Source organism: Salvelinus alpinus, chromosome 34 (genome assembly GCF_045679555.1).
Source record: "Salvelinus alpinus chromosome 34, SLU_Salpinus.1, whole genome shotgun sequence".
NCBI classification, from domain to species: Eukaryota; Metazoa; Chordata; class Actinopteri; order Salmoniformes; family Salmonidae; genus Salvelinus; species Salvelinus alpinus.
The window spans coordinates 9,066,381-9,093,264 of record NC_092119.1 but is presented as its reverse complement, the minus strand read 5'-3'; positions in this window follow the sequence as shown (position 1 = coordinate 9,093,264).

Below are 26,884 nucleotides of genomic sequence, written 5' to 3'. Positions count from 1 at the left end.
AATAATGTTTCAATGCAGTCAATACAAACTGAAATCCATGAGCATACAAAATAGTAGTGGATAAAAGCAAGAAAAACAAAAAACAAAAACAAAAAAATATCTATAATGTCCTGTGCTCTTAAAGATACTCATTAATCAATGAGCAGAAATATGGGATTGATGACCTCTTCATAATGAATAAATAATACATCTCCAACCCAAGGCTATGGTTTAAAGGCTGACCCCAAAGATAACCACCATTTGCAGCAACGTGTAATTTGTGTTCGGGCTTGTGGGTGAGAGTTTCAAAATAATCTGTCCTTTTTACAAGAGCAAGCCCCCAGTTCAGCAGGAGAGAGGGAACAGATGATTGTCTCTAAAAGTTGAGGGTTTCAACAACATACATGACATCCTGTGGCATTGTGTTATACAGCGGAACATGTGTGTCTTTGCAGATATTTTCCCCAGTAAACGAGGAACAGCAACAAAACAAATTCCCATGATCATATGTTTTGAAATGTTTTTTTTACATTTGTTTTCTCCTATTTCTGCCTTCTGAATGTGATCCAGGCGTATGGAACCCAGAACCCTCAAAGACACTGGACATGTGATTACTTCTGCTTCCAGTTTAGGGGTTAGGTGTCCCAGGTCAAGCCTCTCACTGGCCTTTTCCCATTTAGGGAAAAAAAAGTCAGTCCTCTGCCCTGTTGCCTTCATCCTTTCTGCTCCGTGACCCAGAAACTGTTTGAGGACAGTGTCAATTCGTAGTAGGCAAAACGGAAGACGGTCCTCCCCTCCTCGATAGCCTCCTTTTGGCGAGGAAGCACAAGTGTATCCTACCTGAAATCTGCCACACTCCTTCGAATCAGCTATTGTTTTCTTGAAGGAGAACAGCATGCAAACATTTAAAAACTACTTATCCTTTTATCTATCATTTTGTTTAACTAACTAAATTAGATTTTATCGCTTTATGCATTTATTTTGGGATTCTACCTTGTAAACACCATCTGCCTGACGACACGTAATTGGAGAAGGAGTCTCATTTCATACAAGCACATTTTCGTCCACTTTCCCTCTCCTCTTCTCAATTACCTTTTTCAAAAAGAGGCAAGAGAGGAGGGAGGAGAGAGGATGCAGGAGAGAGGACGCAGGAGAGAGGACGCAGGAGAGAGGACGCAGGAGAGAGGACGCACGAGTGAGGATGCAGGAGAGAGGACGCAGGAGAGAGGACGCAGGACTGACTACTCCCATGTTATGCCCTCAGGATGGTGCAGACAACAGGCTGGTAAAACAACTTACTTATGACCTTTAAAAGCCCTATGAGATGTTATGCAAAATGAAAGGGATTATAATGCCCTGGCTGGTGAGAGAGTAACCCTTCCATTAACACAAGAAAGAAAGTAATGTCCGGCTGTAACAGTTTTGCCATTGAAATCATTTGCATCCAGAGTCAATCGGTCAACTTTAGAGGCTCCATTGCAACATGAAAAGATATGGAAGTCGTTCCTGACATTTGGCTTTGGATAATTTTTTAAAAAGTATTTATTTTTATATCAGCTTTATTTAACCAGGTAGGCTAGTTGAGAACAAGTTCTCATTTGCAACTGTGACCTGGCCAAGATAAAGCAAAGCAGTTCGACACATACAACAACACAGAGTTACACATGGAATAAACTAACATACAGTCAATAACACAATAGAAAAAAAGAAAGTCTATATACAGTGTGTGCAAATGAGGTAGGATAAGGGAGGTAAGGCAATAAATAGGACATGGTGGCGAAGTAGTTACAATATAGCAATTAAACACTGGAATGGTAGATGTGCAGAAGATGAATGTGCAAGTAGAGATACTGGGGTGCAAAGGAGCAAGATAAATAAAATAGTATGGGGACGAGGGTAGTTGGATGGGCTATTGTCAGATGGGCTATGTACAGGTGCAGTGATCTGTGAGCTGCTCTGACAGCTGGTGCTTAAAGCTAGTGAGGGAGATATGAGTCCCCAGCCTCAGTGTTTTTTGCAGTTCGTTCCAGTCATTGGCGGCAGAGAACTGGAAGGAAGGCGGCCAAAGGAAGAATTGGCTTTGGGGGTGACCAGTTAGATATACCTGCTGGAGCACGTGCTACTAATGTTAGCACAGCTGAAAACTGTGCTGCTATGGTGACCAGTGAGCTGAGATAAGGCTGGGCTTTACCTAGCAGAGACTTGTAGATGACCTGGAGCCAGTGGGTTTGGCGACGAGTATGAAGCGAGGGCCAGCCAAGCATACAGGTCGCAGTGGTGGGTAGTATATGGGGCTTTGGTGACAAAACGGATGGCACTGTGATAGACTGCATCCAATTTGTTGATTAGAGTGTTGGAGGCTATTTTGTAAATTACATCGCCGAAGTCGAGGATCGGTAGGATGGTCAGTTTTACGAGGGTATGTTTGGCAGCATGAGTGAAGGATGCTTTGTTGCGAAATAGGAAGCCGATTCTAGATTAAATTTTTGGATTGGAGATGCTTAATGTGAATCTGAAAGGAGAGTTTACAGTCTAACCAGACACCTAGGTATTTGTAGTTGTCCACATATTCTAAGTCAGAACCGTCCAGAGTAGTGATGCTGGACAGGCAGGCAGGTGCGGGCAGCAATTGGTTGAAGAGCATGCATTTAGTTTTACTTGCATTTAAGAGCAGTTGGAGGCCACAGAAGGAGAGTTGTATGGCATTGAAGCACGTCTGGGGGTTAGTTAACACAGTGTCCAAAGAAGGACCAGAGGTATACAGAATGGTGTCAACTGCGTAGAGGTGAATTAGAGAATCACCATCAGCAAGAGCGACATCATTGATGTATACAGAGAAGAGAGTCGGCCCGAGAATTGAACCCTGTGGCACCCCCATAGAGACTGCCAGAGGTCCAGACAACAGGCTCTCCGATTTGACACACTGAACTCTATCAGAGAAGTAGTTTGTGAACCAGGTGAGTCAATCATTTAAGAAACCAAGGCTGTTGAGTCTGCCGATAAGAATTTGGTGATTAGCTCCCGGGTGGCGCAGTGGTCTAGAGCACTGCATCGCAGTGCTATGCTGCGCCACCAGAGTCTGGGTTCGCGCCCAGGCTCTGTCGCAGCCGGCCGCGACCGGGAGGTCCGTGGGGCGACGCACAATTGGCTTAGCGTCGTCCGGGTTAGGGAGGGTTTGGCCGGTAGGGATATCCTTGTCTCATCGCGCTCCAGCGACTCCTGTGGCGGGCCGGGCGCAGTGCGCGCTAACCGAGGGGGCGGGTGCACGGTGTTTCCTCCGACACATTGGTGCGACTGGCTTCCGGGTTGGAGGCGCGCTGTGTTAAGAAGCAGTGCGGCTAGGTTGGGTTGTGCTTCGGAGGACGCATGACTTTCGACCTTCGTCTCTCCCGAGCCCGTACGGGAGTTGTAGCGATGAGACAAGATAGTAATTACTAGCGATTGGATACCACGAAAATTGGGGAGAAAAGGGGATAAAATTTAAAAAAAAAAAGAAAAAAAAAAAAAAAAAAAAAGAATTTGGTGATTGACAAATTCGAAAGCCTTGGCCAGGTCGATGAATATGGCTGCACAGTAATGTTTCTTATCGATGGCGATTATGATATCATTTAGGAACTTGAGCGTGGCTGAGGTGCACCCATGACCAGCTCTGAAACCAGATTGCATAGCGGAGAAGGTACGGTGGGATTCGAAATGGTCGGTCATCTGTTTGTTAACTTGGCTTTCGAAGACCTTAGAAAGGCAGATTAGGATAATAACAATATCATTAGACTGCCATTGGCTCCCTCACCTATTCAGTGCTGTTAGGCAGATGCCAGTGATACCGTGCTGGGTTTCCGGCAGTTTCAGTTTCAGGAGAAAACTCAGGTAATAGTTATTACATTCATTCTCAAATTGATGTTTTGACAATGCCAGCAAAACTCCCCATATCCATAAGGACATATCCATATTGAAGCAGATCTGTGGTCCAGGCGATTGGACCATCCCACCCTTGCAAATATGGAGCTCACGTCCCCCCTTGTGGCTATGTAGCTCACCACCCCCCTAGTTCACCTCCCCCTTGCGACTATGTAGCTCACCTCCCCCCCTTGTGGCTATAGAACTCACCTCCCCCCTTGTGGCTATAGAACTCACCTCCCCCCTTGTGGCTATAGAACTCACCTCCCCCTTGTGGCTATAGAACTCACCTCCCCCCTTGCGACTACGTAGCTCACCTCCCCCCTTGTGGCTATGTAGCTCACCTCCCCCTTGTGGCTATGTAGCTCACCTCCCCCTTGTGGCTATGTAGCTCCCCTCCCCCCTTGTGGCTATGTAGCTCACCTCCCCCTTGTGGCTATGTAGCTCACCTCCCCCCTTGTGGCTATGTAGCTCCCCTCCCCCCTTGTGGCTATGTAGCTCCCCTCCCCCCTTGTGGCTATGTAGCTCACCTCCCCCTTGTGGCTATGTAGCTCACCTCCCCCTTGTGGCTATGTAGCTCCCCTCCCCCCTTGTGGCTATGTAGCTCCCCTCCCCCCTTGTGGCTATAGAACTCACCTCCCCCCTTGTGGCTATGTAGCTCACCACCCCCCTAGTTCACCTCCCCCTTGCGACTATGTAGCTCACCTCCCCCCCTTGTGGCTATAGAACTCACCTCCCCCCTTGTGGCTATAGAACTCACCTCCCCCCTTGTGGCTATAGAACTCACCTCCCCCTTGTGGCTATAGAACTCACCTCCCCCCTTGCGACTACGTAGCTCACCTCCCCCCTTGTGGCTATGTAGCTCACCTCCCCCTTGTGGCTATGTAGCTCACCTCCCCCTTGTGGCTATGTAGCTCCCCTCCCCCCTTGTGGCTATGTAGCTCACCTCCCCCTTGTGGCTATGTAGCTCACCTCCCCCCTTGTGGCTATGTAGCTCCCCTCCCCCCTTGTGGCTATGTAGCTCCCCTCCCCCCTTGTGGCTATGTAGCTCACCTCCCCCTTGTGGCTATGTAGCTCACCTCCCCCTTGTGGCTATGTAGCTCCCCTCCCCCCTTGTGGCTATGTAGCTCCCCTCCCCCCTTGTGGCTATGTAGCTCCCCTCCCCCCTTGTGGCTATGTAGCTCCCCTCCCCCCTTGTGGCTATGTAGCTCACCTCCCCCTTGTGGCTATGTAGCTCCCCTCCCCCCTTGTGGCTATGTAGCTCACCTCCCCCTTGTGGCTATGTAGCTCACCTCCCCCCGTAGTTTTAGAGCTCACCTCCCCCCGCTGCTATGTAGCTCACCCACCCCGTAGTTTTAGAGCTCACCTCCCCCCGCTGCTATGTAGCTCACCTCCCCCCGTAGCTTTAGAGCTCACCTTCCCCCGCTGCAATGTAGCTCCCCTCCCCCCGTAGCTTTAGAGCTCACCTCCCCCCGCGGCTATGTAGATCCCCTCCCCCCTTGCGGCTATGTATCTCACCTCCCCCTTGTGGCTATGTAGCTCCCCTCCCCCCTTGTGGCTATGTATCTCACCTCCCCCTTGTGGCTATGTAGCTCCCCTCCCCCCTTGCGGCTATGTATCTCACCTCCCCCTTGTGGCTATGTAGATCCCCTCCCCCCTTGCGGCTATGTAGCTCACCTCCCCCTTGTGGCTATGTAGATCCCCTCCCCCCTTGCTGCTATGTAGCTCCCCTCCCCCCGTAGCTTTAGAGCTCACCTCCCCCCGCTGCTATGTAGCTCCCCTCCCCCTTGTGGCTATGTAGCTCTCCCCCTTGTGGCTATGTAGCTCACCTCCCCCTTGTGGCTATGTAGCTCCCCTCCCCCCTTGTGGCTATGTAGCTCCCCTCCCCCTTGCGGCTATGCAGCTCACCTCCCCCCCGCTGCTATGTAGCTCACCTCCCCCCTTGTGGCTATGTAGCTCTCCCCCTTGTGGCTATGTAGCTCTCCCCCTTGTGGCTATGTAGCTCCCCTCCCCCCTTGTGGCTATGTAGCTCCCCTCCCCCCTTGTGGCTATGTAGCTCACCTCCCCCTTGCGGCTATGTAGCTCACCTCCCCACACAGCCACTCTTCATAGCTCGGATTCATAATTGGTAAAATGTGTATGTTATGGCAGGACTGTTGTATGCACACATGCACACATGAACACACACACACACACACACACAGGAAAAGACACACACACACATACTGGCAGATGGACACAATATGGGTTATGGTGAGAGAAAAAAACCTTCCTGTGTGTTTTTGTCTTGGTTACTTGGAGATTTTGGAGATTATTTTAACTCAGTGTCTGGAACCTATAATTTCACTTCCCTTTAAACAAGCTCCAAGTCAGTCTTTTCAAGAATCTCAGCAGCAATGTCATGTCTGCTCGCCACAAATTGCTGGTACAAGTGCACTGCTGTATTTCAAACATGCAAGACCATGTAAAACCTTATTTACTGTAATACCAAGACCATGTAAAACCTTATTTACTGTAATACCAATACCATGTAAAACCTTATTTACTTTAATACCAAGACCATGTAAAACCTTATTTACTTTAATACCAACACCATGTAAAACCTTATTTACTTTAATACCAAGACCATGCAAAACCTTATTTACTTTAATACCAAGACCATGTAAAACCTTATTTACTTTAATACCAACACCATGTAAAACTAATTTACTGTAATACCAACACTATGTAAAACCAATTTACTGTAATACCAAGACCATGTAAAAATAATTTACTGTAATAACAACACCATGTAAAAATAATTGACTGTAATTCCAAGACCATGTAAAAATAATTGACTGTAATAGCAAAATCATGTAAAACTCATTTACTGTAATACCAACACCATGTAAAACCCATTTACCTGAAATGCTTCAGACCAAATTTTCCTCTAAAGCATCAGTCTGACAGAGAAGGGTCTCTGGGGATTTTATACTTTTAAATATAGCAGGTGAGGTAATGGCTCCAGTATATTCTGCATCACTCGCTGCCCCTATAAAAGTCACCTCCACCCTCAGATCTTACCGCTGGCACGCCTTTTTTGAGTCTTACCAGTTTACTGCTCACTTTGAGCATTACAACAGACCACTGTTATTGTAATTATGTTACTGTAATCGACCCTGAGACGTGCATCTTAGCGGTCAGATGCGAAGAGCCTCATTTGTCTCAAAACCGTTTGTTGGTTGTTTAGTGCAACAATACGCTAGCTTGAGTTCTTTTACCACCTGGTATTTCACACTATGTCAAGCCTTTTGACACAATGACCATTGAAGAAAGTAAAAAAAAACAAGGGTGTGTAACTGACTAAAAGACTAGGCCTGACAGTGTTGTTTGGAAGACATTTTCCCCATATCCTATCAGAACAGTAGTCGTGTGGAGGGTAACACCTCATCACCTGCCAACGTGTGTCTCTCATAGCAGCCATTTTGTGCCAGAACACTCATAGCCCGTCAGTTATTGCGGGATATTACCTGGGAGTAGCTGCGACTAAAGCCGGGTGTATATTACATGATTTTGGCCACGATTTAGCTGTCTTGAAAAAGTTCGGAGACAAAGATCGGAGACAAAATCCCCTTGTCATTGCCTACTTGGCCGTCACCGATGCTTGTTTAATGTGAGCGGGTCAGAGACACATTCTGAGAGCTACCGATCCTGTCTTTGAGCCTTCCCAGACGTCCCAACATGTTCAAATATTTTATTTTAGCGCCACGAAATCTGCAATGCTCTTGTAGTGTGAGATGTTTTCAGAACGGTGATCAGAGACAATGAGAGCTCACCAGAGAAGAAGCCAGTGAGATGATGACGTTGTCTCACGTCACCCAGAACGTGTAGAAACTCCAGCAGGACCCATGACCACGACTTGTATGCATTTGTTTTATAGTTTTTAGGGGGGGTTACAACAAACCAAAACCATACAGTACCAGTCAAAAGTTTAGACACACCTACTCATTCAAGGGTTTTTCTAAATTTCGACTATTTTCTACATTGTAGAATAATAGTGAAGACATCAAAACTATGAAATAACACATATAAAATAATGTAGTAACCAAAAAAGTGTTTAACAAATCAAAATATATTTTATATTTAAGATTCTTCAAAGTAGCCACCCTTTGCCTTGATGACAGCTTTGCACACACTTGTTATTCTCTCAACCATTTTAATGAGGTAGTCACCTGGAAAGCAATTCAATTGACAGGTGTTCCTTGTTAAAGGTTAATTTGTGAAATTTCTTTCCTTCTTAATGCGTTTGAGCCAATCAGTTGTATTGTGACAAGGTAGCGGTGGGTTACAGAAGATTGCCCTGTTTGGTTAAAGACCAAGTCCATATTTTGGCAAGAACCGCTCAAATAAGCAAAGAGAAACGACAGTCCATCATTACATTAAAACGTTAAGGTCTGTTAATACGGGACATTTCAAGAACTTTGAATGTTTCTTCAAGTGCAGTCACAAAAGCCATCAAGCGCTATGATGAAGCTGGCTCTCATGAGGACCGCCACAGGAAAGGAAGACCCAGAGTTACCTCTGCTGCAGAGGATAAGTGCATTAGACTTACCAGCCTCAGAAATTGCAGCCCAAATAAATGTTTCACGGAGTTCAAGTAACAGACACATCTCAACATCAACTGTTCAGAGGAGACTGTGTGAATCAGGCTTTCATGGTCAAATTGCTGCAATGAAACCACTACTAAAGGTTACCAATCAGAAAAAGAGACTTGCTTGGGCCAAGAAACACGAGCAATGGACATTAGACCGGTGGAAATCTGTCATTTGGTCTGATGAGTCCAAATTTTGAATTTTTGGTTCCAACCGCTGTGTCTTTGTGAGATGCAGAGTAGGTGAACGGATGATCTTAGCATGTGTAGTTCCCACCGTGAAGCATGGAGGGGGAGGTGTGATGGTGTAGGGGTGCTTTGCTGGTGTCACTGTCAATGATTTGTTTAGAATTGAATGCACACTTAACCAGCATGGCTACCAAAGCATTTTGTAGCGATACGCCATCCCATCTGGTTTGAGCTTAGTGGGACGAACATTTGTTTTTCAACAGGACAATGACCCAACACACCTCCAGGCTGTGCAAGAGCTACTTGACCAAGAAGGAGAGTGATGGAGTGCTGCATCAGATGACCTGGCCTCCACAATCACCCGACCTCAACCCAATTGAGATGCTTTGGGATGAGTTGGACTGCAGAGTGAAGGAAAAGCAGAGGTGTGTCCAAGCTTTTGACTGGTACTGTACATAGACAAAAACAATAAACATTTACATACATTTCCACAAATGTCATCACACTCGCTTAGACCCACATGATTTCAAATTGTGTTATGTTATTTCGGTCTGCAGTCAGATATTGTTCAATATTGAAATAATAAAGAATTTAATTCTTCCAGTCTCTTAACGTTGGAGTATCATTTGACTCCCGGTATTTAAGTAATAGCTTCTTCAATATAAGTTAAAAAAATAATATTGTTCAACCCATTGGGTACTACTAGTATGCGTTTGTACTTGCCTTTAACCAACAATGCAGTTTTAAGGAAAATAAGTAAAGTAAAAAAATAGATAAAATAAAAAGAACAAATAACAAATAGTTAAAGAGCAGCAGTAAAATAACAGTAGCGAGGCTTTATACAGGGGGTACCGGTACAGAGTCAATGTGCGGGGGCACAGGCTAGTCAAGGTAATTGAGGTAATATGTACATATAGGTAGAGTTAAAGTGACTATGGAAAGGGCAGTGTGGCGTGCAATAGAGATTGTATCATCTGTGGCTCTGTTGGGGCGGTATGCAAATTGGAGTGGGTCTAGGATTTCCGTGATGATGCTGTTGATGTGAGCCATGACCAGCCTTTCAAAGCACTTCATGGCTACAGACGTGAGTGCTATGATGCGGTAGTCATTTAGGCAGGTTACCTTGGTGTTCTTGGGCACAGGGACTATGGTGGTCTGCTCAGTGACGTGTTTTGTCAGATTTGCCCCAAACATAGTTTTTATTCAGGACAAAACATTAATTTCTTTGCCACATTTTTTGCACTATTACTTTATTGTCTTATTGCAAACAGGATGCATGTTTTGGTATATTTGTGTTTTTTTCTATTCTGTCATTTAAGTTAGTATTGAGGAGTAACTACAAGGTTTTCTCCTATAACAGCCATTAAACTCTCTGACTTTAAAAAAAATCACCATTGGTCTCATGGTGAAATCCCTGAGCGGTTTCCTTCCTCTCCCACAACTGAGTTAGGAAGGACGTCTGTGTCTTTGTAGTGACTGGGTGTATTGATATGCCATCCAAAATGTTATTCATAACGTCACCGTGCTCAAAGGGATATTCAACGACTGTTTTTTTTTTTTTTTACCAATCTACCAATAGGCGCCCTTCTTTACGAAGCATTGGAATACCTCTCTGGTCTTTGTGGTTGAATCTGTGAGTGAAATTCAGTGCTCGACTGAGGGACCTTACAGATCATTGTATGTGTGGGGTAGAGAAATGGGGAAGTCATTAACCATGTTAACGAATAGTCCATGCAACTTATTATGTGACTTGTTAAGCACACGTTCACTCCTGAACTTATTTAGGCTTGCCATAGCAAAGGGGTTGAATACTTTTAAACTAAAGACATTTCAGCTTTACATTTTTAATCAATATAAAAACATCTCTAAAAACATTTTTCCACTTTGACATTATGGGGTATTGTGTTTATGTCAGTGACACAAAATCTCAATTTAATCAATTTAACATGCAGGCTGTAATCCAACAAAATATGGAAAAAGTCAAGGGGTGTGAATACTTTCTGAAGACACTGTATTTGTCATGTTAAAGCAGCATACCACCCTGCAGCATACCACCCTGCATCCCACTGCTGGTTTGCTTCTGAAGGTAAGCAGTGTTGATCCTGGTTGGTCCCTGGATGGGAGACCAGATGCTGCTGGAAGTGGTGTTGGAGGGTCAGTAGGAGGCACCTTTTCCTCTGGTCTAAAACAAATGATCCCAATACCCCAGGGCATTGATTGGGAACATTGCCCTGTGTAGGATGTTGTCTTGTGGTCCCGTGTGGCTCAGTTGGTAGAGCATGGCGCTTGCAACGCCAGGGTTGTGGGTTTATTCCCCACGGGGGGACCAGGATGAATATGTATGAACTTTCCAATTTGTAAGTCGCTCTGGATAAGAGCGTCTGCTAAATGACTTAAATGTAATGTAAATGTCTTTCGGATGGGATGTTAAACTGGTGTCCTGACTCTCTGTGGTCACTAAAGATCCCATAGCACTTATCGTAAGAGTAGTGGTGTTAACCCTGGAGTCCTGGCTAAATTCCCAATCTGGCCCTCACACCATCATGGTCACCTAATCATCTCCAGTTTACAATTGGCTCATTCATCCCTCTCCCCTGTAACTATTCCCCAGGTCGTTGCTGTAAATGAGAATGTGTTCTCAGTCCACTTACTTGGTAAAATAACAGTTTAGCAGTGCTATAATTTCAATTGTGATGGTAGGTAAAAATATATATTTTTAGAATTGACCTAATTTTAAGATTCTGTCACAAAAAGCACATGTTCAACTTAATAAAACACATGTTTTCTCATCTCAAGTGGTAAAATAATTATACTATAGTAAGTGGTATAATAGGCTTAATTAAATAATTTAAAATAATCTAGTGCCTGAGATCGTGTGAACGTGTGTGAGCATACGATCATATGGAACATTTCACATCTAAAAAAAAGAATTAAATATTTTTCCTGTTTCGAACATGTGTAGTTTCACATGTACATTTTTCACGTTTTGCCCTCATGAAACAAATAAGTCCCCACATTTTTTTTCTCCACAGGTTTATTTATTTGTCCACTACTTCCAGCTACATCTGGTCTCTAGGACCGACCCTGCTTAGCTTCAGAGGCAAACCAGCGGTGGGATGCAGGGTGCTATGCTGCTGGAATGAATGTGCCAAAACTTGCAACTGGATAAAAGGCAGTGAAACCAAAGGCCAGGGTTCCATCACCAAAGGCCAGGGTACCATCACCAAAGGCCAAGGTACCATCACCAAAGGCCAGGGTACCATCACCAAAGATAGGGAAAATTGCAGGAAAGAGGGGGATGATTTATTTAATAGCATTATCATAAAAAAGGTTTTACTTAAAACTATTTTCAGAGTTTCAAAAGTAACTCACTCACTAGAGGATTGAAACATATAATAACAATATTACTCTATTAAATGTGTATAAAGCGGCAATGTTTAATTTAAACATTAACAAAGTGCTCTCCCAACTATAGTTAGAGTAAAAATCTGAGGGACTGGACTGGACAAATGTAACCACTCTCAAATCCAAAGACTACATTATGGATGCAAGTATTGACCATCCATCATATCAACATTACAATTTTAACCAAGTTTCTAGGCTATACAGTAGTTGTTTACATTTACAATGTTTACACACATTGGAGTAAAACAAGCTTATATTTTGGGTTCTGATTAGGTAGGGCAGTTGAGGCATTTAGATGCTATATTCTTTAAGAATCAATGGGTACATATTAGGGATGTAGCGATTCACCGATATGTAGGGTCCCCAAACCAATGTAGCATTCGTATGTCAATAAATGTATTCAAATGATACGAATAGCCGGTTCACTAACATTCTTTGCTCAAATTACTTTATACCCTCTGGAAATACCTCTTATCTCAAATAATAAGATATAAAATAAAATGAAATGTTATTGGTCAATACACATATTTAGCAGATGTTATTGCGGGTGTAGCGAAATGCTTGTGTTCCTAACTCCAACAAGCATTTCTCTACACTCGACAACAGTGTCCTCTCCTTCAGTGATTAACTTCTCTGGGATATGTGGGACGGTAGCGTCCCACTTGGCCAAAAGCCAGAAAAATGTAGCACGCCAAATTCAAATATATTACAATAAAATCAATCTTTCATGAAATCACACATGAAAGACACCAAATTAAAGCTACACGTGTTGTGAATCCAGCCAACATGTCTGATTTCAAAAAGGATTTATGGCGAAAGCACACCAAACGATTATGTTAGCTCAGTACATAGCCACAGAAAAACACAGCCATTTTCCCAGCAAAAGATAGTAGTCACAAATAGCAGAAATAGAGATAAAATGAATCACTAACCTTTGATGATCTTCATCAGATGACACTCATAGGACATCATGTTACACAATACATTTATGTTTTGTTCGATGATGTGCATATTTATATCCACCATTCTCGGTTTACATTGGCGCCATGTACAGAAATGCCTCCAAAATATCCGGAAAAATTGCAGAGGGCCACGTCAAATAACAGAAATACTCATCATAAACTTTGTGAAAGATACATGTTTTACATAGAATTAAAGATACACTTGTTCTTAACTAAGCATACAATTATGTTGACAGTCACTGATCTACAAGTCATTTTGCATGCTGAACAACCCCAGGAAATATCAGTCGCCTACTCAAACTGCGCAGGTTTGCATGCTGACCGAAGAGAGGTAGAACTATTCCTGATCTGTGTGTCATCTTCAGCATTCAAATGTTTGTAAAATGCCTTGTGCAATATTAGGCTTTATTAGTTAAGTGACAACCAATGTAATTTCCTTAGAAATGTTTTAAATAAATTGAGCTGTTGAAAATAGTGTTTTACCAGTATAAAAGTAACGTAAGCTACCACCAGAGACACAACTCTCATCTGGCTATAAGTAGGCTACATACTATAGGTAGGATACATGCTATAGGTAGGCTACAAGCAATAGCTAGGATACATGCTATAGGTAGGCTACATGCTATAGGTAGGATACATGCTATAGGTAGAATACATGGTATAGGTAGGATACATGCTATAGGTAGGATACATGCTATAGGTAGGCTACATGCTATAGGTAGGCTACATGCTATAGGTAGGCTACATGCTATAGGTAGGCTACAAGCAATAGCTAGGATACATGCTATCGGTAGGCTACATGCTATAGGTAGGCTACATGCTATAGGTAGGCTACATGCTATAGGTGGGATACATGCTATAGGTAGGATACATGCTATAGGTAGTATACATGCTATAGGTAGTATACATGCTATAGGCAGGATTCATGCTATGGGTAGGATACATGCTATAAGTAGGCTATAGGTAGGATACATGCTATAGGTAGGCTACATGCTATAGGTAGGCTACATGCTATATGTAGGATTCATGCTATAGGTAGGATACATGCTATGGGTAGGATACATGCTGTAGGTAGGCTACATGCTGTAGGTAGGCTACATGCAATAGGTAGGATACATGCTATAGGTAGGCTATATGCTATCGGTAGGCTATATGTTATCGGTAGGCTCTATGCTATCGGTAGGCTACATGCTATAGGTAGGCTAGATGCTGATCGGGGCTAATTAATATGTGGATTAGAATTAATTTATATTTCTGTAGGGATTGATACATTTTTGGTTCGGGCAAACAGTGGGGTGGTAGATGCCTAGTTTATTTTATGGCACAGCTCAGGTGCCTACACAGACACACACACACACGCACATGCACACGCACACGCACACGCACAGCACAGAGAGAGAGAGAGAGAGAGAGCTTGCGTGTTACTGAGGTGACCTTTTTGCAGACGTCCTGCCACGTCTGTCTTGGAAATGAGGTTGAAACTTCAGTACATATCCTGGTAAAAAAAAGTTAAAAATATAGTCAACTCCACTTTGTCTTCTGGAGGGATGTGATGCATGCCGCTTAAACACTATCTTTACGTAAACACATTTTGATTCATGCCGACAGCCTATGATCTTCCGTGGGACGGGCACCCAATTTAGAAAGGCTTCCTCTGAACATGGGAACTCTTTAGTCTTTCAGCAGGGAAAAGTATGACACGTGTGCATGGAACAAATGAAAGAGTTATGATATAAACTCCAATACACACACACGCACACACACACACACACACACACACACACACACGCACACGCACACGCACACGCACACGCACACGCACACGCACACATACACACATACACACACACACACACACACACATTTGATTACTTTATGTGGAGCCACAGTGAAATATTACAAAACACAAAGTAGAGAATAAAACATCCATATTACTCAATCATCACATAACCGTTTCACTGAGAGAACCCATAGAACTCAAATGTGTGAAATCATGGCCTTGGTCACAGTGTGTTGACACTGTTGACACTGCTGCAGTGAAGGATGTGCAGGGCATGACAGAGTAGAGCTGCTGCAGTGAAGGATGTGCAGGGCATGACAGAGTACAGCTGCTGCAGTGAAGGATGCGCAGGGCATGACAGAGTACAGCTGCTGCAGTGAAGGATGTGCAGGGCATGACAGAGTACAGCTGCTGCAGTGAAGGGTGTGCAGGGCATGACAGAGTACAGCTGCTGCAGTGAAGGGTGTGCAGGGCATGACAGAGTACAGCTGCTGCAGTGAAGGGTGTGCAGGGCATGACAGAGTAGAGCTGCTGCAGTGAAGGGTGTGCAGGGCATGACAGAGTACAGCTGCTGCAGCGAGGGATGTGTTGTGTTCCCTTCTATTGATAGCCCCTTCACCTCAGACAGGATGAGGCTTTGACCTGGGAGCCCTGAGTTACACCGCAGTACAGGCCTGAGAGGACATAGGTCCTTTATACAGCCCTAGTACTAGCCTCTCTCTCGTGTGTGTGTGTGTGTGTGGGTGTGGGTGTGGGTGTGGGTGTGTGCGTGTGTTGTTTAATAAAGCTTTGGTTGACTTCTCACCCACTACTCCCTCACATAGAGAGAGAGAGAGAGACTGAAGTCTAGGATACGTGATGTACTGCAGTCACATAGAGAGACTGAAGTCTAGGAGACGTGATGTACTGCAGTTCTATAAGATAATGACAAACACATCTTGTTGAATAGTTTTCCCCCTAACAGACCCACTCTGCTTAGAGTACATTTTATATTTATGTTTTAGTTATTTAGCAGACTCTCTTATCCAGAGCGACTTACAGTTAGTGCATTCATCTTAACCCTTTTTTTGTGCAGAAATGTGCAGAAAGTAGTTTTGAATTCCTTTTATTGAAGGGAAACAATAACAGTCTTGAACTTTTTTGGCAACATAGTGATATATTCTTACATACTGTACAATGAGGAATTCAACTACAAAACACTAGTCTTCTCCCATTTTTTTTAACCATTGCCCCCACCCACAAGGTGTATAAAAACAACAACAATAAATAAGAGTAAAGTAAGATAATAGATACAAAACATAAACATGAAGGACATAAATCATTCAACTCTAATTAGCACATGTAGGACAGTTTGCAAGTGTGTGTGCATGGACTTTGCAGATGTATTTCTCACATGTACAGCACATAGTATTTGTTTTACAGTCCTTCTCTGGGGGGCAGAATTGGCATCCCCTCCTCTTGCCTGCCCCAGCTGCAGCCTCAGGTTGATTTCGACAAGATTCAGCCCCCTGAACAGCTTTCTGAAGCGCTGCAGAGGCTGCTGTGCGGGGGAGGCACTCCCCTCTTTGAATGTGTGTGGTTACAAGTGCCTTTCCCAGCTGCGCCAGGAACACCCTCCTCTTGTTCCACTTACCAGGCATCCAGGTAGGGTTGATCTTCTTCCATATCACGAAGGCATTGTATGAGGACATCAACATCAATGATGTTACGGAATATGACCAGGGGCCAGCGGGCAGTCATCCTCATGCAGCTGTAAGTTCCAATCACCTTGTACAGGTTGTCCACGCCTCCTTTGTTGTGGTTGTAGTCCAGGATGATGGCTGGCTTCCTGTCCTCACGATCACTTATCTCAGCCATTTTGTGCAGTGTGCTCAGGAGGACCACATTCTTGTTCCTCTTTGAGAGGTAAGAAACTAGAGGAGTGGTGGGGGTGAAGGCAAACTTTGATGAGAAGGCCTCTCTCCCCCTTGTTGCGAGGAGTGCAGGGTGGAGCTCAGGCTTGTTCTACCTGCCAACCATGGTGATCTTCCTCTTCAGGAGCTGCTGTCTGAGTTCAATCAGTAGCACACATAATCTAAATGTCTCATTGTGTGTGTGTGTGTGTTTTTGTGGTGTGTAAATTATTTTATAACTGCTAGGTCAAAAATGACCCTAAGACAATCTTTGTATCCTGGTGGTGTACAGCTTTCATGGAAATATGATAAAAGGCGATGTTTCACTTTCTCTAATGTTGGGGTCACTCATTTTTGACCTTTAAGACAACACAGGGGGATAGCTAGGTGGGACAACCACATATCACAGTCATAGTAAGTACATTCATCTTCAGATAGCTAGGTGGGACAATCACATATCACAGTCATAGTCAGTACATTCATCTTCAGATAGCTAGGTGGGACAACCACATATCACAGTCATAGTAAATACATTCATCTTCAGATAGCTAGGTGGGACAACCACATATCACAGTCATAGTAAGTACCTCTTTCCTCAACAAAGCAGCAAAGTCAGAGCTAGTGAAGGGGAGAAAAAGTAAAGTGTTCGTGTTAGTTCTCAAAAGGCATTCTTTTTTCTTTTTCGTTGGGGTGGCGGGGATGGGGGTGCTGTGGAATTATTTAAGATACTCTTTGAAGAGGTAGGGTTTCAGATATTCTTGAATGATGGGCAGGGACTCCACTGTCCGAGCTTCAGGGGGAAGCTGTTTCCACCATTCGGGTGCCAGGACAGAGAAGAGCTTGGACTAGGCTGAGCAGTAGCTATAGGGGTGGGAGGGCCAAAAGACCAGAAGTGGCAGAATGGAGTGCACAGTTTGGTGTGTAGGGTTTTAGCATAGCCTGAAGGTAGGGAGGGGCAGCTCCTCTTGCCGTAGGCAAGTACCATGGTCTTGTAATGGATGCTAGCTTTGACTGGAAGCCAGTGGAGTGTGCTATGGAGCAGGGCTGCAGCGTTCTGGATAAATTGCAGGTGTTTGATGGCAGAAGCGTAGAGCCCAGTCAACAGAGAGTTGCAGTAGTCTAGACGAGAGACGACAAGTGCCTGGATTAGATGTTGTAGAGCATGAATCTGCAGGAGCAAGTCACTGCTTTGTTGTTTGCAGAGAACAACAGGGTGTTGTCCAGGGTCACACCAAGGTTCTTTGCATTCTGGAAGGTGGACACCGTGGAGAAATACAGAACAATACAGAATAATACAGAACATTAATAGACAAGAACAGCTCAAGGACAGAACTACATAAACATTTTTTAAAGGCACACGCCGTCTGCACGTCAATGCATACACACAAACTATCTAGGTCAAATAGGAAAGGCGTTGTGCCATGAGGTGTTGCTTTATCTGTTTTTTAAAACCAGGTTTGTTGTTTATTTGAGCAATGTGAGATGGAACATGCAATTATGGCGCTATATAATACTGTACGCTTTCTTGAATTTGTTCTGGATTTGGGGACTGTGAAAAGACCCCTGGTGCGATGTATGGTGCGGTAAGTGTGTGTGTCAGAGCTGTGTGTAAGTTGACTATGCAAACAATTTGGAATATTTAACTATATTAAATATTTTATTATAAAAAGAAGAAGTGATGCAGTCAGTCTCTCCTCAACTCTTAGCCAAGAGAGACTGGCATGCATAGTATTTATGTCAGCCTTCTGATTTCAATGAAGAGCAAGACGTGCCTCTCTGTTCAGGGCCAGCTGCAGCTTAACTAGGTCTTTCCTTGCAGCACTGGACCACACGACTGGACAATAATCAGATTAGACAAAACTAGAGCCTGCAGAAAAAGCAGAGCATCTCTTTATGACAGACAGACCTCTCCCCATCTTTACAACCATTGAATCTATATGTTTTGACCATGACAGTTTACAATATAAGGTAACACCAAGTAATTTAGTCAACCGTGATGGGAAGGTCTTTGAGTGGGCAGGCCTTCCCTGGGAGGAAGAGCAGCTCCGTCTTGTCGAGGTTGAGCTTGAGGTGGAGGGCCGACAACCAGGGCCGACATCCAAGCTGAGACATCTGCCAGGCAAGCAGAGATGCGTGTTGCCACCTGGGTGTCAGAAAGGGGGGAGAGGAGAAAAGAAGTTGAGTGTCATCCGCATAGCAATGATAGGAGAGACCCTGTGAGGATATGACGGAGCCGAGTGACATGGTGTATAGAGAGAAGTGGAGAGGGACTAGTACCGAGCCCTGGGGGACACCAGTTGTGAGAATTCGTGATGCAGACACAGATCCACTCCACGTCACCAGGTAGAAAACGTCCTGACAGGTAGGATGCAATTCAAGAGTGTACTGTTCCTGAGATGTCTAGCCCTGAGAAGGTGAAGAGGAGAATCTGATGATTCATGGTGTCGAAGGCAGTGGATAGATCTAGAACAGAGGATAGAGATGTAGCTTTAGTAGTGCAGAGAGCCTCCGTGACACAGAGACTCAGTTGTGACCCATCTTGAAGCCTGACTGGTTAGGGTCAAGAAGATCACTCTGAGAGAGATAACGAGAGAGTTGATCAGAGACAGCACACTGTTTTGGAAAGAAAATAAAGAAGACATACCGGTCTGTAGTTTTTGACGTTACAGGATTCGAGTGTAGGTTTTTGAGGTGGGGAGTGACTCGGGCCATTTCAAAGTCAGAGAGAATACAGCCAGTGGTCAGGTATGAGTTGATTAGGGAAGTGAGTAATGGGAGAAGGTCTACAGAGATGACCTGGAGAAGGGAGCAGGGGATGGGGTCAAGGCAGCTACTCTTCCTGGGGTCCAGCAGGGAAACAGGCATCAGGCCCGAGCGGCGTCCTGTCATAGGAGAAAGTTCCAGTTTGCACAGAATTGAGATTTGTTTGCTAAGCCTAGCCACCTCATTCCTGTAGTCCTCCGCTAGCAAACAATTGCCGCACTGGAACTCCTGATTGTCAATATTGTCCCGGACAAGAGCGTAGCAAACACAGATTCTACAGTACTGGAAATGTTCATTAGCTATTCCAGGCTCCATTGGAACCTAGCTAGCTATCTGGCTAGTTGGTAGTCGGTGTTGACACAGGTATTGGCATCGAGTCGGTGTCTCCCGACAGCAGCTGGCAGGGAAACACAAAAAGCACAATGAGGGGCTATACTGATCACAATATAAAAACTCACGCACACACTGGATATAAGCACTTTCCTTTAGCTAGCGCTATTGCGAGCGTTGTACAAGTTCCCTTCGGTAGTCTCGCTTGACTATAGTCTAGCTCGCTGTGTTTTGGGGGTCAGGCATGTCAGCCCTCACTAGCCGCAGGATTTCATCTGGAGAGAGTAGTAGTTCTGTGTGAGTGGGACCAGTGGCCTCAATCGGCTGAGTGTATGAGGAGCTGATGTCGTCAACCTTCTTCTCAAAGTAGTTGAAAAAGTTGTCTGCAGAGAGGGACAAGGGAAGGGGAGTGGAGGATTATAGAGTGAGGAGAAGGGAAGGGAAGGGGGGTGGAGGATTATAGAGTGAGGAGAAGGGAAGGGAAGGGGGGTGGAGGATTATAGAGTGAGGAGAAGGGAAGGGAAGGGGGGTGGAGGATTATAGAGTGAGGAGAAGGGAAGGGAAGGGGGGTGGAGGAGTATAGAGTGAGGAGAAGGGAAGGGAAGGGGGGGTGGAGGATTATAGAGTGAGGAGAAGGGAAGGGGAGTGGAGGATTAAAGAGTGAGGAGAAGGGAAGGGAATGGGAGTGGAGGATTATAGAGTGAGGAGAAGGGAAGGGAAGGGGAGTGGAGGATTATAGAGTGAGGAGAAGGGAAGGGAAGGGGGTGGAGGAGTATAGAGTGAGGAGAAGAGAAGGGAAGGGGAGTGGAGGATTATAGAGTGAGGAGAAGGGAAGGGAAGGGGAGTGGAGGATTGTAGAGTGAGGAGAAGGGAAGGGGAGTGGAGGATTATAGAGTGAGGAGAAGGGAATGGAAGGGGAGTGGAGGATTATAGAGTGAGGAGAAGGGAAGGGAAGGGGAGTGGAGGATTATAGAGTGAGGAGAAGGGAAGGGAAGGGGAGTGGAGGATTATAGAGTGAGGAGAAGGGAAGGGAAGGGGAGTGGAGGATTATAGAGTGAGGAGAAGGGAAGGGAAGGGGAGTGGAGGATTATAGAGTGAGGAGAAGGTGGAAAAAGGTTTATTAGGGTTAGAGGCAGAAGCTTGAAATGTGATAGAAAGTGGCTTTAGCAGCCGATACAGAGGAAGAGAAGGTAGAGAGGAGGGAGTGGAAGGATGATAGGTCCTCTGGAAGTTTAAGATCTGGGTAGGGACTGAGTGGCTAGAGTTGGAGGTAAGGGAGACAGAAAAGGAAAAAAGTAGTGAACAGAGACCTGGAGGAGGGTTGCAGTGAGATTAGTTGGCGAATAGCCTCTAGTTAAGATGAGGTCAAGCATATTTCCTGCCTTGTGAGTGGGAGGGGACTGGGAAAGGTTGAGGTCAAAAGAGGCAAGCAGGGGAAAGAGAGTTGAAAATAAATTAATCGAATAGGACTTCGGGAGGTTGAAGTCGCAAATATGAAGAAAGGTGAGCCATCGTCAGGAAATGAGCTTATCAAGGTGTCAAGCTCATTGAGGAACTATCTAAGGGTACTTGGTGGTCAATAGATGACAACAAGGTTAAGCTTGAGTGGACAAGTGACAGTTACAGCATTGAGTTCAAGTGAGGAGATGGACAGGTAAGAGATGGAGAAAAGAGAAAACCTCCACTTTGGAGAAATGAATAGTGCTATGCTACCGCGACATCCAGATGCCCCCAGACTATGAGAGAAAATGTAGTAAGAAGAAGAGAAGGAACAGCTGGAGTAGCAGTGGTCTCTGCGGTGATCATGGCTCGGTCAGGGCCAACAAGTCAAGGGACTGAAGGGCAGCATACGCTGAGATGAACTCTGTGTTCTTGACCGCAGATCGGCAGTTCCAAACGCTGCCAGAGACCAGTAATTCCACATGAGTTGTGAGTGCAGGGTACACTAAATTAGAAGGGTTGCAGCCAAGGGGTTGGGAGCGTCTGTAAAGCCTACAGGGACAGGAACGAACTGGGATAGAAAACACTTAGTTGCCAAAGTTACAAAAGAGCAAAATAAGTTAATCTGAAAATAACTAGGTAAAACACTTAAGTGAGAGAGTGGTGTGAAGCCTTCCTCTCTTTTCTTCCTCGATTTAAATTTTGCAGAACAACTCGAGAGAACCGTCTTTGTTTCGGGATGGTGTGGTTGATGTAGAGTTTTACTGTAGTGCTGTTCTTGTCTATTATTGTTGTGTATTTTGTGATGTTTCATGTTTTGTGTGGACCCGAGGAAGATTAACTGCTGCTTTCGCAACAGCTACTGGGGATCCTAACAAAATACCAAAAACATCAAATTATCTTAGTTTTGCATCAAAACCGCCGCTGACACGAATGCCACTGAGAAAACAGGGGAGACTGAAGTACTCATACTAATTGCTAATTGGCTTGCAGAGGTGAAGAGCACACCCTCCGGTACTAACTGCTGATTGTCTAGGAGAGGAGAAACCACTCCCCCTTCAATACAGCCACTGATTACCAAAACAACGACAGTCACAAATTGCCCTGCCCCTTAATCCCGGTTGATGTTTCAACAATAATCTGCAAGTTAATAGCAGTCAGCTATTGGGAAGACATGCAGCACTTAAAGTAGATGGCCCTAGCTCGCAAAAAAACAGTACTCAACAACAACAGATGAAGGCAAAAAATATACCAGGAGTCCTCTACTTATATATTGAGTAATTGGAAATGACGGGCTACATTTGTCAGTGTGCTTTGTGACTAAGCTTTTAATTGTGTGAGTGCATGAGCATGTGTTATTGTGTGTATAACAATGTTTTTGCTCAAGGGGAGCTTACCCAGCAGTGATACTGTACATCTAACTCTACCCAGCATTGATACTCTACATCAGGGATCATTAACTAGATTCATCCGGGAGCCGATTTGTTCTTGAGCGGTGGCCAGGGGACCAGAACTTAATTACAAATAATTTGTAGAATGCAAATAGTCCTCTGCTAGCAAACAATTGCCACATTGGAACTCTGGAATGCCAATATAGACAAGAGCGTAATAAACACAGCTTCTTTAGCATTGGAAACGTTTGTTAGCTATTCCAGGCAAAGCGTGGAATCTCTCTCTCTCTCTCTCTCCATCTATTTCTCTCACTCTCTCCCTCTATTTCTCTCACTCCCCCCCCTCTCTCTCTCTCTCTCTCTCTCTCTCTCCCTCTATTTCTCTCTCTGTCTCTCTGTCTCTCTCTCTCCCTCTATTTCTCTCTCTGTCTCTCTCTCCCTTCTATTTCTCTCTCTGTCTCTCTATTTCTTTCTCTGTCTCTCTATTTCTCTCTCTCTCTCTAGTTCTCTCTCTCTCTCTCTACGTCTCTCTCTCTCTCTCTTTCTCTCTAGCACTAAAGCTAAGCCCCTCTCTACTCCTCTACCATAACAAAGCCATAAACTATCCACCTCTGTCAGTCTGAAAACACAAGGCCCCTAAAACTAAGCCTCTTTATCCACTAACACAATAATACACATGTGGCCTCTTATTAAAGCGAGGCTCCATGTCAATTCACAAACAAGACAAGTTAAGTTCCTCTAAATTTTAAAGCCGTCAGCCACAACACAATAGCCCCCATCTCCTATATTTCACTACAGTGATGACCCAAAGGGGGCCCCATAAACTAAAGGCCCGCTTTCTGTATTGCAGACCTAGGTCCCAGAGACACAAGGTATGCACAGGGAGACGCTCTAAATCAGGCCTCATGTTCTTCTTTCTCAGTCACAGTTGTTTCCCTTTTGGCAGATATCTGTAGAATACAGGGAGATAGATGGAGCTGGTGACCTTGACAGATAACCCACTGAGAGTGGTTGAATATTATATTCACAGTTTGTTTACACTTAGGGCCCCACCTGGTATGTGGGTTTTCTAGTCGAAAACAACGTCCTCTTGTGTTTTATTTCCTTTTTTGTGAAAGATAACTTTATTTGTCAATGAGTCCTGATTACAGTTTGACTGAATAGGGGCCTTAGTTTTCTGTAGTTCTTAACTCTTCCTAATCTTAGCATATGTGAGCACATACAAGAAGGCTACGCTTTTCAGTTACACTGACTTGAACAAACCCGTTCAACAGCTAATGCAGGAGAGCAGAACTAGGTAATAAGCCGGAGAAGTTTAATTTCAAAACCAACAACGGCATCAAGAAATAACCAACATGGGTTCAAAACCCGACGCGTACCAGTAACCATGTGCACACGCACTTACAACAAACAAATCCACACAAAGACATGGGAGGGGGAACAGAGGGTTAAATACAACACTTAATGAGGGAAATGAGAACCAGGTGTGTAGGAAGACAAGACAAAACAAATGGAAAAGGAATTGTGGATCGACGATGGCTAGAAGACCGGTGACGCCGACCGCCGCCCGAACAAGGAACGGACTTCGGTGGAAGTCGTGGCAGGTTCTTTCAAAATTTGAAAGAGTTTGTCTGCTTGTGCAGTATGCTAAGTATCCTGTAATCCCATGTATTGCTGTATAACACTTTATTAAATGCTCTTTAAATGTTGATCTGTGACTCAGCTCTTTGCCCCCTATTTCCTCTCATCTCAGTAGGTAGCATCATCCTATAAAACAGCCGAGGTGCTGAATGGAATTATGGGAGTTTGTCACGCATGCATCTGACAGACAGGCTCCCTGTGTAGCCAGCTTGTTCAGCTTGACACTTCACAAGTTAGTTGTTAGCTGTGCTATTAGTATAAAATCCTACACTAACGATGCGCTGCTATAAATGCTTTGCTATGTGCTATGTCGTCAGAGGTTAGCTAGCTGTGCATGCTGCTGATAGTGCTCCTCTGTGCTATGTTCTGTTATGTTTAGCAAATCTTCCCATTAAAGTGTACTTTTAAAGGGGAAATCTGCAGTTGATACATCCATTTTTGGATGTAGAAATTAATGATATGAACCAAATGATTCTTGAATAATATAACTTCCAGAGCTTCGTTCAACTGTCGTACCCCACCAGAACCCCAAAATATATGCTTTTTTTTTATTCCAATGTCCATAAACAAAGAACATCAAAAGAAAAATATAGCCTCAAAACATGATTTAAATTATAATTTTGATACCATGGATGGTCAGTCCTTGGATCCATAGCTCTGTCTATGAATTTGAGAGTGTTTACTAAGAGTGGTATATGCGGCTAACAGGGTGGCAGGTAAGCCTAGTGGTTAGAGTGTTGGACTCATATCCGAAAGGTTACAAGATCGAATCCCTGAGCTGACAAGGTGGAAATCTGTCGTTCTACCCCTGAACAAGGCAGTTAACTTCTAATTGGTCCCAATCCCGGCTCCGGGAGCACCCCCATCAGTAAAAAAGCTGACTAGCATAGCCTAGCATAGCGTCACAAGTAAATACTAGCATCTAAATATCATTAAATCACAAGTCCAAGACACCAGATGAAAGATACACATCTTGTGAATCCAGCCATCATTTCTGATTTTTAAAATGTTTTACAGGGAAGACACAATATGTAAATCTATTAGCTAACCACGATAGCAAAAGACACAACTTTTTTTTCCCACCATTTTTTTCCTGCATAGGTAGCTATCACAATTTCGACCAAATAAAGATATAAATAGCCACTAACCAAGAAACAACTTCATCAGATGACAGTCTGATAACATATTTATTGTATAGCATATGTTTTGTTAGAAAAATGTGCATATTTCAGGTATAAATCACAGTTCTACATTGCAGCTGCAATCTGAAATAGTGCCGAAGCAGCCAGAATAATTACAGAGACCAACATCAAATACCTAAATACTCATCATAAAACTTTTCTGAAAAATACACAGCGTACAGCGTACAGCAAATGAAAGACCAACATCTTGTGAATCCAGCCAATATTTCAGATTTTTTAAGTGTTTTACAGCGAAAACACAATATAGCATTATATTAGCTTACCACAATAGCCAGAAACACAAGCCGTTTACCAGCAGCAAAGGTTAGCGATCCTAACAAACCAGCAAAAGATATATAATTTTTGACTAACCTTCATATACTTCATCAGATGACAGTCCCGCCATCTTGGAGAGGCACCTAATCTAATCGATAACTAATCATAAACTTGACTAAAAAGTACAGGTTGGACAGCAAATGAAAGATACAGTAGTTCTTAATGCAACCGCTGTGTTAGATTTTTAAAATTAACGTTACTCGACATACAGCGTGCGTTACAGCGAGACCATGCAGAAATTAATGGCGGACTAATAATTTTACATTGTTCCACAGAAGTACGAATTAACATCATAAATAGCTCTTACTTTTGGATGATCTTCCATCAGAATCTTGGGCAAGTGGTCCTTTGTCCAGAACAATCGTCTTTTGGTTGAAAGATGTCCTCTACTCCTGTAGAAATTAGCTGCTAACGCCGATGTACCGGAGAGGTGCCCAACTCGCGATAACGCCTGACAAAGAAACTCCAGAAAATCGCAATAAACTGATATAAACTGCTATAAGTCGGTTTAAATGAACTACCTTATGAAGTTTTTAAGACAAAAAACAAATTAAATCAGAGCCGGAGATATAGAACTGCTAAACCGAAAGCTTTTCAGGACGCCATGCTGGTGTACCTCCTGCGTCAGGCGCCACGTCGAAAAGGTCGGTCCTTCCGTTCCAAGAGGCTTTATACTCCCCCAGATGGTGCTATCCACTCCATTCAAAGTCTCACCGCTTACTGACATCTAGGGGAAGGCGTATGCAGTGCATGTAGCCCCATAGCTTACAAGGGAATTTATAAACCGACCCTGGAACAGAGACCTCGATTTCAGAAATCTCACTTCTTGACAGGAAGTGTGCTGCAGAATGAGTTCTGTTCCACTCAGAGAAATAATTCAAACGGTTTTAGAAACTAGAGAGTGTTTTCTATCCAATAGTAATAATAATATGCATATTGTACGAGCAAGAATTGAGTACGAGGCAGTTTAATTTGGGAACGAAAATTCTACAAAGTGTAAACAGCACCCCCTATTGAGAAAAGGTTAACCCACTGTTCCTACGCTGTCATTGAAAATAAGAAACTGTT